This window comes from Camelus bactrianus, chromosome 8 (assembly GCF_048773025.1).
Source record: "Camelus bactrianus isolate YW-2024 breed Bactrian camel chromosome 8, ASM4877302v1, whole genome shotgun sequence".
In the NCBI taxonomy this organism is placed as follows: Eukaryota; Metazoa; Chordata; class Mammalia; order Artiodactyla; family Camelidae; genus Camelus; species Camelus bactrianus.
In genome coordinates this window covers 71,785,883-71,794,029 of record NC_133546.1, presented here as the reverse complement: position 1 = coordinate 71,794,029, position 8,147 = coordinate 71,785,883, and the positions used below count along the sequence as shown (strand labels likewise).

Here is an 8,147-nt window from a genome sequence, read left to right as displayed (position 1 = left end):
TGGGCTCCCGAATGGGGGCTGGTCACCAGAGAGATCAAGCCATAATTAGAAGCTTGGCACTTTCAGCCCCAACCCTTATTCATCAGAGAGATGAGAGGAGGTGTAAATGGACTTAATAATCAGTCATGCCTCTGCGATGAAACCTCTACAAAAACTCCAATCATACGGGGTTCAGAGGACTTCTGGGTTGGCGAACACACTCACGTGCCAGGAGGGTGGCAGCCAACTCCACCTGCTAACCATCAGCCACTGTGCTCCTGAGGACCTCAATGTATCTTTCACCCATCTTTCCTCAATGCCTTCCATGCATATTTCTCACAAGCAAAGAGGACAAAACATCCCCTGCTGGCTTGCCACCTGGGTGGGTAACAAAGAGGATGCGTTCCTTCCCCGCCTTGAAGGAAGAGGGAAATGCCATCCAAAGAAGGCCACTCTCTCAGCTGCAGCCGTGACAGGGAGCTCCTGCATGCGGGCAATGACTTGATTTTCCTTGCAGAGAAATCATGCTCCCTCTTTGGATGGACCACTAGCAATTTTAAGAACATCTTCATCTGTTTGCTTTGTAAACCCTGCATACTGGGACTCCATGTGATGTTTGTGCACATGTAACGCTAGATTTCTGCCCTCCTCACTCGCAAACCTAACCAGAGCTGCTCTGTTCCTCTGAGCCCAAGCTTTCAGACCAAGTGCTACACCTCCACTGGTAATAAGCAATCCTTTGAAGAATCTTGAAATCTCTAGAAATGAGACTCCCAAGATAAGACCCAAGCCCTGACTACAAAGCTTTTATCAATAATCTTGCTGCAAGTGCCACTTTCAAATTTGTGATTTACTCTCAATGGATCTGAAAATCTGTGACTATAAGGCTCTGAAATCATTGCTAAAATTATATTCCCCATATCTTCAACATGAGAGTCTCCATACCAGGAGGCTGAACCTGTCTTCTCAAAATTTAAACACTCTGTTATTTCCACAACATCCAGTTTATCAGTATCAGGTGAAGTCAGGCAACGCTTCTCGAATTCTTTTCAGAAGTCAAAAAAGGAATAGAAGCATTCAGGCAATAGTACATTCTTCTTGGAAGCCTCAGGATGCAGGAATTGCCTGACATGAAGCTGCACGTCAGTACAGAGAGAAGGTTCCTACCCCGATGTTCTGTTTATTGCCCACTGGTTAAACTATCAGAGGGCGTGGTCCAGCTCGTACAGAGGACTGGCTTCTAGCATCCATCTTAGTTTCTTTTTTTTTACAGTTAATTCTGTGTCAGTTCCAACTGAACTGGTCTAACTATTAGTCAGTGCAACTGTCCCACCTGCTTGTTGGCCAGATCCATGATTTTCGTAACAGCAGGATCAGCTTCTGAGCCGGGGGCCCCAGGAGTGATTCCAAAAAGCGCCACCGAGTAATCTGGAGATGCCCTCATGAAGACAGGTGGGGGGAGAAGCGGGGTGCGGAGGCCATGAGGTGGGGCGGAAGTGACAATGAGAGAGCCTGTGCTAAAGCCTCTTCCAAGAGAAAAAGGAAAGGTGTCCCCTCCCCTCCCCTTCCATGCCTCCCCTGATGTAAACAGCTACTAACCAGCCACCCAAGTACAAAGATGACCTGTGGTGCTCACACCTCGGGTGCTTGCAGGCCTCCGAGGGCCTCTCCAGTTCTCAGAGCACCTGGCTGACAGCTGGGCCGCCGCCCCCTCTCATCTGCTGTAGCCAGCCCCAGCCTCCATGGGTTTCCTCTGGCTCCCAAGCCCTGGGGCTACGTCTTCTCCGGCTCCCTAGGTGATGCAGACTTCGCAGTCAGAGGCTCTACCCCCAAGGCGAGCTGCTGGAAGCAGGTGCTCAGCTGGATTGAGTGGTCCTGGTGCTTGTGACCCACCCCCTTCCGGGCGCCCCCAGCCTCAGTCGCGTGTTTCGTGCGGCCGGCGAGGTCTCCAAGGAAGGCGAGTCTCGCCAGTTCCTCTCATCAAACCTGGGTGTTGTGTTACTCGTGGAGAGTGTGTAGCCGGAACCAGGCAGAGCTGAGTCCTGAGCCGCCTGGCTTGGCTGAGCATCACTGGCCACTGCCAGCCCAGCCCTCGGTGCTCTTCCAGCGGACACGCGGGCCGGTGGACGGGTTGGCGGACCCCTGGCCCCCCCGGGTCAGCAGCCCCCAAGAAGATGGTGCACTGCTCCCAGGCTTCCCCCCTCCCGTCTCCTGGACCACCTGGTCCTCCTGCAGCACTAGTGATTGTTGCCGGAGCCCGCTGACCCCCCCACCCCCCACCCCGCCAAAACCTCTGGGGATTTCGGCAGTACGCCTGAGGAGTTGAGAGCCAAAAAAAGCGCGGTCTCCCTGGACAGCCCAGGAGAGAAGTCTGTCCAGGAGCGCCCCCAGGTGGCTCGGAACGGGCTGCCACGTGTCAAGGCCCCTCGAGGGGCTGATGAAGAAGCCCGGTCCTCTCGGGAGGTAAAGCCGGGCCGCTCTGGGACCCAGGCCCCGGAGGTGCCCCGGGCGGCCTCCGCTGTGGTCGGCTGCAGAAAGGTGCTTGCCCAGGCAGCCGTGGGCCCCATAGGGCGCCCCCCTCCGCACACCCACACATGACCCTGTGGCCCTGCCAGCTTCCCGGGTGGCAAGACCCAGCCCACATCCCCAAGGGGCTCTGTAGTCCCCCAGGCCCTCGGATGGTGGCGGCCTCCAAATGGAAAGCAGCCGGGAGCATGGGCCAACCCGGCGGGAGGCAGGGCACCAGCTCGGAGGAGGAAACGCTGAGCGGCGGTTGGCCGCCTGCAGCCCCGGCCCGAGCGCTCTCGCCAGCCTGCACCCTCGGGTGCTGCTGCTGAGCCGGGGCCGGCCGGGGCGGCCGGGCCAGAGACCGCTGCCTTAGCGGCCCGCCGGGCGGGGGTCTGCGCGCTCCCCGGGGACGACGAGACTGGGCCCCTCTCCGTAAGCGAGGAGGGGCTGAGCTCCAGCTGCGCGGCCTCCCTCCCAATGGGGACCTGTGCTCCGTGTCGCCCCCCGAGTCTGAGCACTGCAAGGCTGTGGCACTGGCCCCCGAACCCCCCGCAGCTCCAAGGACTGCAGCGCTGAGTCCCAGAGGCCAGGTTCCAAGGTGGCAGGTGCTCCGGAGGCTGAGGAGATGCCGCCCCGTCCGATGGCGAGTCCTTGTCCAGCTTTTCCCAGTCGGATCCCCTGCCCACTGGCCCCTGGCACCGCGGACTCAGATGAGAACTTGCAGAGTTTTGGGGTCCCTCGCTGTGACCCTCTGCCCTGCCTCCTCAAGTTCCTCCCCTTGGTGCCTACCCCACCCAGCAACTGCGTGGTGGACCCGGAGAAGCTGCCCGCCTCCCAAGTAGGCCGGGCAGGGCAGAGCGCCTTGGCTGTACCCGGAGGCCCTGGCTCCCCCCAGGGCTGGCATCAAAGCCCTCAGAGTCATCCCTGCAGTGCTGCCCAAACTTGGCCAGTCGGCAGCTCAGCGCCTGGAGGAAGTCCAGTGCCAAGAGTGGTGGGGCGCCCCTGTCAAGAAGGTCCTCAGTCCCTTAGGCCCACCCTGTCCCCATTTCGGTATACCGTGCCCAGCCTTCCTGCCTGCAGGTTCAGTGCGACTAAACTACTCACCGGTGGCCAAGACCAGCACACGGAGGAGGGCGGCGGGTGGTCTGCTGGCCAGCAAACAGCAGTGAGACCATGACCTCCAGGTGACCCTGACCCTGCCTTCGACTCCATGGTAAGGCCCGAGTGGTCCAAGGTTCAAGGTCCACACCACCCGCTAGGCATCAGAGTGCTGGGCAGTGATAACATGTGTCCATGCAGGGCCAGGCCTTCCCACCTGCAGGGCGGAGCTGCAGTCCCGGTGCAGCCATCCACCCTCTCGTCCCAGAGTCTGCCACCGTCCTGAGATTCACTTGTCAGAAATTAAAGTGCTCTCAAAACGCAAACAAAAGGCAGGATACCACCCTCTCCCCAGTGGCCACAGATCCTGTGAATATGTTACCCTACATGGCAAGAGGGACACTGAAGGTGTGCTTAAGGTTGTGGGGAGATTATCGTGGATTGCTAAAGTGGGCCCAACCAAGTAAAAACGGACAAACTTTTTGACACCACAGAAAATGTGACACCACGGAAAATGTAACCCCACAGGGAAAAAGACAAATGGTTGCTGGCTTTGAAGGATTCTCCCCTAGAGCCTCCAGAAAGCAGTGCAGCCTCGCCAACACCTTGATTTTGACTCAGTGAGACCCATGTCACACTTCTGACATATACAGCTGGAAAACGACGGAGTTCAGCTGGCTTAAACCATCCCATTTGTGATCATTTGCTATAGCAGCAATAGCTGTAATTTAGCCACGGTCATTAAGGTCTGGAGCACAACTAAATTTGAAATCGAATGCAGTGGACGTTTTTGAGAAACCCTGGACTGTCGTGGACTGTGCTTTATCGATGTTGGCAAGTAAAGATGTACCACTAACATTGCACAGCAAAGGAAAAGACAGGCCACGGGTGTGTTTTCGGTTTTTTGTCCTTTTACTATGCAGTATCTGAATATTTTGGGTAAGTCCAGGAAAATTTGGATATGGGGCCTGTCTTTCAAGGTTACAACACTAAATGAGGGCAAAATGCCTCTTTTCAGAATCTTTTTGGAATGAATAGGAACCTAGTAAATGATGGGTAAGCAATGTTGTGCTTGTTCTGGAATGTCTGGGTCCTGTGCCTTGACAGCAACATCCTGGTAGGCGAAGTCGCCCTAAGCAGAATCTTGGATTTACGCTGTTTCTTTCATTTACGTCCTATTCCACTTCTGTAGCTGGCTAGCCAGATGCTGTGTTCTCTGGACCTCCTGATAGCTGTCCAATATTTTTTTTTCGGCAGAATTTGCATAAGTTATTTTATATTGTTTGGTATTAAGACTAATAACTGGACTTTTCCCCCCAATTTTAACAGAATCTCCAAATCCTTAGTGAGTCTCCTGGCCCCAAGTCCAGGAGTGAAGCGTAACTGGTTTGTATCAATGATTACATCCAGATAGTGCTATGGTGAGGGTCAGTGTATGGGCGTGGGATCCAGTCTGGGCCCTGGAGAAGTGGGGAAGCTTTTTCTGAGGCATCTGTTTTGCTTTGGGTATGACTACGTTTGCTACCCAGTGCCCTAACACTCTAAAATGATGAAATTTACCAAAATAATAATAATGATAATAATAATAACCATCATCATCATCATCCATCATTTAAGACAAGAAATGGAATGTCTGTAAGGTTATTTTGGAGTCAGAAAATCCTAGATTTTTACTGATCAGTATTCTAAGTATTATAACAAATAACAAAACTGTGTGTGTGTGTGTGTGTGTGTGTTTTGTTCTAAATAGTGACGGATGAAATAGAAAAACTAAGCTGGAAATGGGTGTAGGGAGCAAAGTGGGTATTTTCCTTTAAATAGGATGGGAGCAGGATAGATCTGCAGGCCAAGACTCTTACTGCAGTAACCTGAAAAATGAATACATTGAAGAAAAAATGCATTTTTAAAGATGTCAGAGACGAAAGGAAGCCACAAGGACCAGATGCACTAAAATTCCAAAGAAAGAAAATCTCTTTGAAATGATCTCATGATTGCCAGCCATTTTATTTCCTCTGGGAAACTGCCAGAGCTTGGCACAGGCTGTGTTTCTATTGGCCCCGATAAACAGATCTTTTAGGGGAACAAAGCAACGGCAGAGATTCTGACTGTCTTATGATGCTAGTCCCGCAGACTGGAAAGTGAATGGTCTGGTGATGCATGTCCCTGAAAAACATCACTCTAAAATGTAGGTTTAGACTTAACAACTTTCATTTTATTTTCTCTTATAGTTTCTGTGGGACAGGAATTCTGGAAAGTATCAGTTGGGCAGTTCTGGCCTAGAGTCTCTAAGTGGTTGCAGTCAGATGTGTTTGGACCTGGAATGGCGGACAGTTAGAAGAGCCATGTGCTAACTGGCTGGCTCGCACGCTCTTTCTCTCTCTCTCACTTCCTCTCTCTCTCCATGTGGTCCCAGTGCTTCTCCATGTGGTCCCAGTGCTTCTCCACGCCATCTCCATCAGACAGCTTGAGCTTCCTCAGGGCTTGGTGGCTTCAGGGTACCTGAACTGTGACTGTGACAGCTGAGGACTAGAAAGAGAAAATTCCAGGGAGAAAGGCAGAAGCCGGACCACTTTTTAAGAGCTGGCCTTGGAAGTCGTACAGCGATGCTTCCATCATATTCCATTGACTGAAATAGAACCCCACCCAGTTTCCAGGGGAGGGGACATACATTCCACCCCTCAATGGAAAAAAATGTCACAGTCCCATTGTATAAAGGACATGTGGCATGGGAGAGATTGTTGTGGCATCTTTAGGAAGTAGAACCTGCCCCCAACCAGACACAGGGAGACTTTTCCATGAGGCATTTTCTGAGTTCTGAGTCAAGGGAAAAGGCCGGGGGCTAGGCCAGAAAGGTAGAGTGGGTTCTTCCGTAGTCTCACGATGTGTGGGAGACAGATCTGGCTGGAAAGGAGGGTTCTGCAACAAAGCCCAAATTGGTCTTCCCTCAGACATTCGCATTCTGTTCATCTGCTTGAAGTGAAGTTAAGAATTTAGCCTCACACTTCTAGAGGGTGGAATTCTCAGGGCTGAGGAAAGAGAATCTCTAGGCTCAATTAAAAACTTAAAAAGAGACTTTCTTAGTCCACTTGGGCGTGTTATAACAAGATTGGGTGGCTTATAAAGAACCGAAATTTATTTATCACAGTCTGGAGGCCAGAAGTCCGGGATCAGGGTGCCAGCGTGGTCAGGTCCTGCGAAAGCCCCTTCCAAGTGGCAGACTGCTGACTTCTGGCTGTGTCCTCAGACAGTGGAAGGGGTGAGCTAGCTCTCTGGAATCTCTTTAATAAGGACACTAATCCCACTCATGAAAGGAGCCTCTCCTGACCTGATCACCTTCTAAAGGCCCCATCTCCTGGTACCATCACCTCGGGTATCAGGGTTTTCACGTATGAATGTGAGGGGGGGTCACAAGCATCATAGCAGAAGCCCTCTGTGGGTCTGGGGGAGCAGTCGTGCTCTGAGCCCAACCTGTAAAGCTCAGTCCCCTATTAGGTTGCCCTGATTGGCCCCAACGTATCTGTCCAACCAAAGAAAGTCTGTGCCCTTGCTCATGGAAGGTCATCTGGAGCCTCCATGGCCGATTCTGTGTGCTGTGGGTGTTGCTTCTACGTCTAAGTCAGTATGTTAGGTGCCTCTACTTCTTCCCATTAGTGCTGGAAAGGATTCCCTAATGGGAAAAGGTCAGGGGTAGAGAAGTGCCGGGAGCTTCCGGGTCCCACCACTGTAATACTTCCCAGAGCTATGGGTCTTGGTGGCTGACAGTTTTGACAATCGGACCCTCTGGCAAGGAAGCAGCCCCTTGCTTGAGGATTTGGACTCATTACCCTCCTGGCCTGGTTACCAGGCACATTTAATTTCAAAAGCAGCCTTGGCTTATTATTAAACTGTTGTATAAACTGAACACACGAGCTGAGCCAGATATTCTAATTTGAGGGTGGATCAACCCAGAGTCAATGAAACAAAGGCAGAAGATAGAGCCCACGAACCTAGCTCATCAAATGGAAAGTTATGTTCAAGAACTTGAAGCTGACTTGGCCCCAGGGGCCCCTCAGGATTTTATGACAAGTGGCAACTAAGTCATCAGGGAAAATGTCATCCCGCTCTTGGACTGAAGCACAGATGCTGCTTCAACGGGACCTCAGACCACGGAGCTTCCCCTCGACGCCTGGCCTGGCTCACAGGTGCTCTGGCAGGGGTGAAACCTGATGGTGTCCATAGGCTGTGACAGCTGCTCAATCTCGGCATGAGCTGCGCAGAACCGAAAACGGCATGCTGTCTGTTTGATGGGCCGAACCCAACGCTGTTTTTGCTTATCTGGCCACTACGACCCTTGACTAACCTTGTCATGTTTTCACTGCATTTGAGCTCTTGCCCAGGAGGCTGGGTTCTAGTTCAGTCTCCCACTTGGAAAAACTACAGATGGGTAGGTTGAGGACACCATACTTGCGGGGATGCAGGTGGTGGGAACAAATCAGGGCCACAAGTCAGACTCTCAGGATCATCCCATAGCTGCCCACAGTGAGGGTCTTTTAGCTAAAGATACCAAATGGAGTCAAACTCCT

At 52.4% G+C, this 8,147-nt stretch overlaps 1 pseudogene; it reads right to left on the bottom strand.

Moving 5' to 3' along the window:
- Nucleotides 1-235: 235 nt before the first annotated feature.
- On the bottom strand, nt 236-1,518 carry LOC105064729 (epithelial splicing regulatory protein 1 pseudogene; annotated as a pseudogene).
- Nucleotides 1,519-8,147: the final 6,629 nt, after the last annotated feature.